The sequence below is a fragment of the Morone saxatilis genome, unplaced genomic scaffold (assembly GCF_004916995.1).
Source record: "Morone saxatilis isolate NCDOM2014 unplaced genomic scaffold, NCSU_SB_2.0 Contig24, whole genome shotgun sequence".
Taxonomy (NCBI): Eukaryota; Metazoa; Chordata; class Actinopteri; family Moronidae; genus Morone; species Morone saxatilis.
In genome coordinates, this window is record NW_023339807.1 from 20,564,852 (window position 1) to 20,572,928 (window position 8,077).

General features: G+C 39.0%; 1 protein-coding gene across 1 annotated transcript in view; it reads left to right on the top strand.

Moving 5' to 3' along the window:
* Window positions 1–1,303, top strand: part of si:dkeyp-97a10.3 — a gene marked incomplete in the record, with an annotated part of 12,144 nt that extends 10,841 nt beyond the window's left edge. The window contains 1 exon segment of the mRNA XM_035672850.1: window positions 1–1,303.
* Between the last annotated feature and the right edge of the window lie 6,774 nt (window positions 1,304–8,077).

Consider the following 8,077-nt stretch of genomic DNA (forward strand, 5'->3'; position numbering starts at 1 on the left):
ACACACGCTGATACCTACACCCAGATGTATTGTACTATTTTGACTTCTGAAGCACTAGTCATGCATCAAACTTTGGCAAGAGCCTGCTCAGATTGGACAGGTTCAGTGATCCATAGCTCTTGACCAAGCTCACATCCCCTCATCCATTCATCATCTAAACTCAACAACACTACCTTAACAAAATGCATTTGAGGTGCTTGCATGACCATCTGTGTGCATCTGACACTTAAGGAGATCTAATAGTGACAGACAGTAAATGAGAAGGGACCCGGCACAAGATGGACTTGTCCCCTGGGAACAGTGACAATTATGAAAGAATAAATTAGGTGTAGAGGTGGTCTTAATGTACATGGACCTATTTATTTTGTGCCTTCTGTTTACAGATGCCTCTCATGACACTTCTCAATTAAGGGGATTCGCCTCAGTGGCGCTCAGAAGTAATGCTCAGCTAACTATGAAGGGGATCCCACGAATGGATGGGCGCTTATTAATTAAATGCTTTTATGCGACTTAAATGACTTGGAAAATAATCACACCCGTGCATGAATGAGGTCAGCACAAAGACCTGAGCTGCCACGCTTTCTGCTGAAAAGGCACAGTGTAACAATTTACTGTCTGCACTGGGTCATGGACAGCACATTAAAAAACAATGAGATGTCATTATTACTTTTATGTATTATTATGTATTTATTGCATTATAATAATTGTGTTCGGGAGTATTTGTACAATTTATTTTTATTAGGTTGCACCAATTGATATCAATGTTTATTAATTTATAAATTTGAATGATTAGGCTGGTATTATTCTATATTTGTCTTATTGTCAAGCAAATCCCAAGATATAGTCACAGAAAGTAAGCTGTTAGTATAAGTCTGCCATTAGGTGACTATTTCAGTCTGCATTCTCCTCCCTTCCTGCTGTCTTCTGACACTATTTTGCAAGAGCACAGTTGCTGCATCTTGGGTTTAGCGCCGCCCAAGACAATTGTGATTAGTTTAATGAAATACAAACAAACCAGTGTTTGTTCCCCTCTATCAGAATGATAATGGGTTCAGCCAGACTACCCGTGACAAGACCAAAACCAACAATGAACAGATCTTTTTAAAAAGTATTGTCCCTGTTGCCAAAATGTGATATATCTCAATCCTCCGTGCCGTAGAGCTCCATTGTTACTAATGAATACACATCAATGAGCCAAACAGTTGCGCTGTGTGACTTGTTCCATTATTTCCATAAACATGGACACTGTAGTTAAATAAAGCCAATTGAATGAACACTGTCGTGCTCCTGTAAATTGTCACTAGAGCACCAGATGTGTATTAATTCCTTGCTAAAAATAGTCCCTAACTATTTACTGCTGTGAGTAACATTTGCTACAGTGTCCGGCTGTTGTAGGAAATTACTTAACCTTTTTTCAAATCCAAACTATAAATTTGAGACCTGTTTTGAAATATCTCTGTTTTTATCAGAAAACGTCTGAATGCGTTTGACTTCCCTATCCTGTTTGTGGTTCTCAAAGATGGACCAATGCATAATTGTTTTTTGGGACTTGTTGACGATGAGAAAACAGAATAATCCCAGCCTTATTCTTTAATATCAGAATACATAAACTCAACACTTGAAAATATTTTGTTTTTGAAAATGTAATGCTTCTAAATAGTTTATACAGATGTTGAAGCACAGTATTTAACTTTGCTCCTCAGGAAGGATTTATACATTGTTTGGGGTTTATAAATTGTTCCAAGATCTTTTTTAATCAGTGATAATAAAAAAACATTTGTTTTTATGTGTGTTTGCATATAACTTAGGTGAAGTCTACTGTTGCATAAAACTAAAGAACTTTCAAATTCTGCACATTGTTCATCTTATTTCCATCGAAATGGAAGTCGCTTGTCTAGACTATTCACAGCACAATGCACAATCATTATTTTATTTTAACCTCTACTTTCAAAGTGATCACATTCTCCAAAACACGAGGATCCTTTGATTGTCGGTACAAAATACCTCCTCATGCATGTTGACGGTAAGTTAGACCACAAAAGCACCTATTTATTCTGGTGTTCCTCTGAATCACAGAGCAGTCTGAGCATATTTCTGCTCACTGTGTCTATAGTGCTAATTATGCATGGCGCCTGTGTACACCGAGTGCTGTTGTTGATTCTCCTCAGATGAATCTGTTCCTACGGCTTGTTGTGGAGGTGCAGAGCGTGTGTTTGGATCACAGCTTCATCAGTCTCCCAATCCCCTGCTCCCACTTGTACGTCACCTCTGATGAACAGTTCTGCTGCTCACTACTGGAGACACTTCACGGTAGTCTAGCACTGTAATGAGTGGAGATGGAGTGCATTTGAGTACCTGGTACTAGAGAAGGTTACGGCATTGCCTACCAGTTCCAGATGAAAGCTATGATTTATGAAAAGTTTGGAGCAGTTTTACAAATGCAGTACTTTGTATACTGTTCCTGCTGTCTTTGGCGTGAAGTGTGTTGTTTACGACCTAAACAACTGAAATTACAAGACGCTCTGTAGTCTTGAAACACACAACACAGTAAACTTCAAATGCTGATGTGGCCACCTTCCCTGGGCCAATTTGCATGTAAATCTGCTCTTGCTGTTTTAGTACACTGATTTACTGTGATTTACTGTGACTGCCGCAAGTAATTGTAATTGTTTACGCATCCCTTTGGAGGCATAAATTAAAGGCAAACATAACTCAAGTGCAGTGTGTGCAAATAGGGCATTTTTTTGTACTGATGAATGTTCGTTTTGGTGTGTGTCAAACTGCAGCAGCTTTCTTGACTCAAGTGTGTGTGTGTGTGTGTGTGTGTGTGTGTATAGAGCCAGTGTTGATTTTACTCTGGAGACTGCAGTAGATTTGCACAGGAAAACTTAATACCACAAGATGGCCAATATAATCCTAATCCAATTTCAAATTAAATTCAGTCTAGCTCAGCAGGTGCACATATTTCTGTAGATTTGATGGCATTTTATAGATTGAAATAACATAGGAAGTGCCATAAGGCCCAGACAGAATTTAGTCCAATTACCTAACATCTCCAAATGAATGAAAATTCATGATGCTGCCTTTCTTTTGTTCAGTGTAGTGATTCTGGGTTTTCTCCACCACCAGGGAAGGAAAGAGGTCAGGCATGATAGTCCATATCATCATTGAAATGAACTGGTAAGTCCTTTGAGACCCATGTCCATCCCTGTCATAGTGTCCTTGAGCAAGACACTGAACTGCTGCCTCTGTGTAGTGACCCCCTTTAGTGAAATGTCACATGAATATTAGTCACAGGGGAATAGGAAATGAAACAAATTTATGATTAAACTTTGCACACCAGGGCAGCAGCAGCAGCAAAAAACCCTCAACATTTTAAGTGTGACAGCATGACCCTGAATTTACAGCTTCAGTCTGTGCCACAGCCATCCATCCAGTCATGAATGTCCTTGAGCAGGACAGTGAATCCCCAACAGTTCACTAACTGTAAATCGCTCTACATGGGAGTGTCTAAAATGTAAATCATACGCCAAAACTGCACTGTGGCAGCCATGGACTCTGTGCCTCATCATCCCACAAGGGGGAGCCATGTGAGAGGTTTTTTGAGGTTATCTATTGATCAGTCTCCACCATTTTTTTTCTCCTCAAGGCCTTGCCATCTGTGCAACTTTGATGGTGAGTGCTGAAATTAGAAAACAAGCCATAGGCAAAGTTATTCTTGTCTGCAGTCCAGCACACTAAAAGCACAGGAAAAAAAATATAGTCATGTGTATCAACAAGGTAATCCTCAGTTGTGACAGGCTTGTTTATACAGTAGATGCTTAAAGGTGAACTGCTGCCTTCAGGGATACATATCAAACACAATAACTTCAAAGAGTTTGTGTTTTATCGTAATCTTTTGTTGATTCAATTGAGCGTATCATCTTGTGTTTCACATTGCACCATGCCTTCTCTTTCAAATAAAGACAGGCTTTTTTACTGATATTCTCAGTAAAAAGAAATCAGAAACAAACCTAAGAAGTCTGTGTAGAAATGTGTAGTGTTTTAAAGCTTTTTCAACAGATCTTTGACTTCCTCTGTGGCATTGAAATACAACAATGACACTAGTGTAGTGTAGGTACACAATGAACAGCAGTGAAATTACTGAAAATGAAACTGCACCAATGATAGATATCACACCTACATCACACACATTAAATTCCACACCTAGTATTCTAGAAAAACTGTTCAAAGTTCACAACTCACAAACTGAGACCACAGACAAGAAATGGTCATAAGAAGAAGAGTGCACGGATATCTTCTGTTAGAAGTTCAAAGAAAGAGCTGTTTCTTCGAACTGCTGCACAGATAGTTCCTCTCATAATTAAGCCATGTGTTACAGCAAAAATCCAAAGTCAGCAGAAAGAAGAAAGATGATTGTACAAAACAGAGCAGATGCATGAGTCATTAAAATGTGTGCCAACAACAGAAAAGAAAGAATCACAGTTAGAGGATGGGTATACTTAACAAAGGCTGGTTCATGCTTTATTTTATTGTAAATATCATGTTCCGTTTAGTGTTTGTTGGTAAGTTTTCTGTGTATGTGAAGCTCTGTCTGTGGAATTAGGGTTGCTGCATTGAAGATTCCTGTACAAAAACAAGTTGATGGATGTTACACTTCTGTTAGATCTTCGTGCAAAGCAAGACTATGTAACTTTTGCTGAATAGCATCCATAAGTAACATTTAGACAGAAAAGATAAATGCTATAAAACTTAGTGTAACACTAGCACATGTAGAGAATAGTCATAAAGTAAGTGAACTGCATCAGAAGTGAGATCGCTAATATTAGCCAGCATTGACCACACTAGACCAAGTGAGGCTGTATCAGCAAAACCACTCGGTGTGGTGACTTGAGCAGAGGTGTGGTATATTTCTGACTAATATTTTTTTCTTTTTATCTCTAAGAAGACAAATGTGCCATTTCCTCTGTTAAAAGTCACATAGTTTTGCATGCATTGCATGCACAACATACTCCAGTATATTGTACAGCCTTATTCAGGCTTTGCATTCTACAGGCCAATTAACCAACCCACACATCTTAAAAAAAGATAAGAGAATAGCTCAACATACCAACCAGAGATCAGAGGATGAGTCCAATAGCAAACCTGCAGTCCATGCAAGAAAACCAGCTCAGAGAAGTTTCACGGATTGCTGTGTGCTGTACTTTGTGCCAATAATTATGGGAGTGCATGAAGAAAAAGAGAGAACTGAGATTGCTTGGAGTTCAGCCTAGCCCCACTCTTTTGACAGTGGCATGGTGAGGTATGGTGCTGTATGTGGCAGTAGGAGCCTCTTTAAACAAGCAGGCCACTCTCTGTCCTACATGCCATGCCTGCAGCAAAGACCCACATACCTTATATCATAGGGTCCTTAGTGACTCTTTAAATACTCTGCAGGACACAGGCTATCCTCTGCTATTGGGTTTACTTATATTTAACATGACACTGGCTGGATAGATTTCATTCACCTCTTGCCTGGTTTAGCACACACAATCAAAAATATTCAGACTAATCCAAAAGCCAAATTAGGGATACATTTGGACAACCTTTCGCTCCATGGGTGTTTGTTAATGCCTGGCCAGTACAGAAAAAGCAGAGATCCCTCAAACTCACTTATCAAAAAGAGTCATGACAAAGATATAGTGCATGTACTAAAGGCAGGGTGTTTTACAGCTGAACTACTGTACAACTGCACCAATATCTGCACAGCTGCAGCTGCTGATATGCTGCCCTGCCAGTTCCCGTGCTATAGAGTACTATAAACTACAGAGTCTGCTAAACAACGCTGCCACTGTTTCTAAATTACCTCACATGCTCTTCCTGCACTGTGTACTATATGCATTTTCAGCCATCATCCATGCCAACACATTTATCAGTAACCTATTAACAGCTGATAGTACTAGTCAGCCTCTTGTGTACATTCCTGCGTCCTCATTAAATAGAGTCTGTGGCCCCCTTATGTGAATGTGTGTTATTTGATATGGATGTGTTGCCCTACTTATTGGGGCTCTGCAGCTCAGCTTGACTACTTTTAAATTCTAAATATATCTTTTACACCCACAGGAGGAATTGAGAATGGATTTGATTGACACATTTGTCAACCGTAATGAATTTATCTCAGAAATAGAAACTCATTAAACATTTTTGATTGCAGTATGAAGTCAAATTTATTTGCACTGTCACATTTATAGTCTAGTTCGAAAACAATGAATAAATATATATTAGTGATGATAATCTCCAAAGTAATTTACTCAAAAATAATATGTTGAGTAGAGTTTTAAAAACTGCTTATGAATGGTTTGAACAAATTACTTTATAATACACTGTAATAATTCGTTTTACATAAGGAGGTTACAATAAAATATTACCAATAAAAATCCTATTAAATCATGAAAATTAGATGGATATATTTGGAAGGATCTGAAATTGCCAGTATGTTTTTTTTTTTCAGAACTGCTTTTTGGATGTGTCAAACCCCCTCTCCTTGCACTGACATTTGTCTGTGATAATTTCTGTACCTTTCTGAAACTGATAATCTTACATTCACACCCACTCCACCCTATGATTGGCCAGCTGTGCAGAGGTGAGAGAGTAGGTTTGAGCTTCTATTTCTGTCACTTTTTATGTGAACGGCACTATGAATGCCTTCCAGACGAGACTGTCTGTCTGAAATAGCGTGCCATTATCCTCATATACACTATAGGAGACAGATAATAAAAGATATCACGTCTCTCTCCTCTTGGTGGTTCCAGTGGGGAAAAGTGGGTGATACGTAACTTTGCTAAAATTATTCACCTGAAAGCTGAAAATCTTAATTTTGTGAATCTATTCATTGCTTTAGTCATACATAAAAGCTACCATGCCTCTGCTGCTTTTCATTTTCATTTGTAAAATTATTAATTAGTTTATTTCCAGACTAAGTCATTTATAAACATCACTTTAGGCTCTGCTAACTTCTGATGGGCTTTTTAATTATTTCTGGGTTTTAATAACAAATGATTAATCAGAAAAAATAAGTGATAATGAAAAACAAACATTGGTTTCCGACCTTTTGAGTACCGACATGTTCCTTATTTTACTTTGTGTTGCAAAATGTGGCCCAGAGAGCCCTGGAATATCTCCCTCCAAAATGCCACTGCTGTGCCATGTGACCTCATATTAAGCATTCCTTTGGGGAGTTAACAGTGACATTTATAAAAGAATCGGGCAGGGTTCACTCATATAAAATTGCTCACTATCATATATTTTTGAACAGCTTATGATAAGGACAATATTTTCTAAAGGGACATTGAAGGTTTTTTAGGAAATTACATTTTTGCTGACCTAAAAAAGGTGCTGTTTGTCCAATCAGCCTTTACTTAGCTTTCACAGAATACGCTGAGTTGGCAAAGCACTTCCAAGCTTGAAACACTGTAATATACATGATTTTTTATTCATCTATATGTTCAGCAGGGGGGTTCAGAAAGGGCTGCAGCTTTGGCTTGGCTCAGGTGGGGAAGAGAGCTGACCTGGACTGGGGATACTGTCGAGCAGTGGAAAGAGTACTTTAAGGAGCTCCTTTACCTGACCAACATGTCCTCTGTGGAGAACCTGGAGTCTGAAGACTCGGGGAAAGTCTCAATCGTATCCCTGTCAAAGGTTGCTGAGGTATTTAAAAAGCGCCTTGGTGGCAAGGTGCTGGGTATGGATGAGATTCGCCCCCCACTGAAGGCTCTGGTCATTGCTGAGCGTCTTGGCTGACACGCCTCTTCACTGTCACATGGAGGTTGGGGACAGTACCTGTGGAGTGGCACTCAAAAAGGGGGACCAGAGGATGTGCTCCAATTAGTATCGGTGAAACTGAACAAAGTTTCATAAGAAAATGAATGCTTGTTCAGATTAATCAAAACACCTCTCCCTCCTTTAACCTTTTTGAATGTGGCTTTGAAAGTGCTTTATGTCTACATTTGAGTGTTTTTTGGGGCTTTTTTAGCCTTTAATTGATAGAGACAGCTGTAGATAAACAGGAAAGGGGGAAGATTCGAACCCTGGGCCGCTG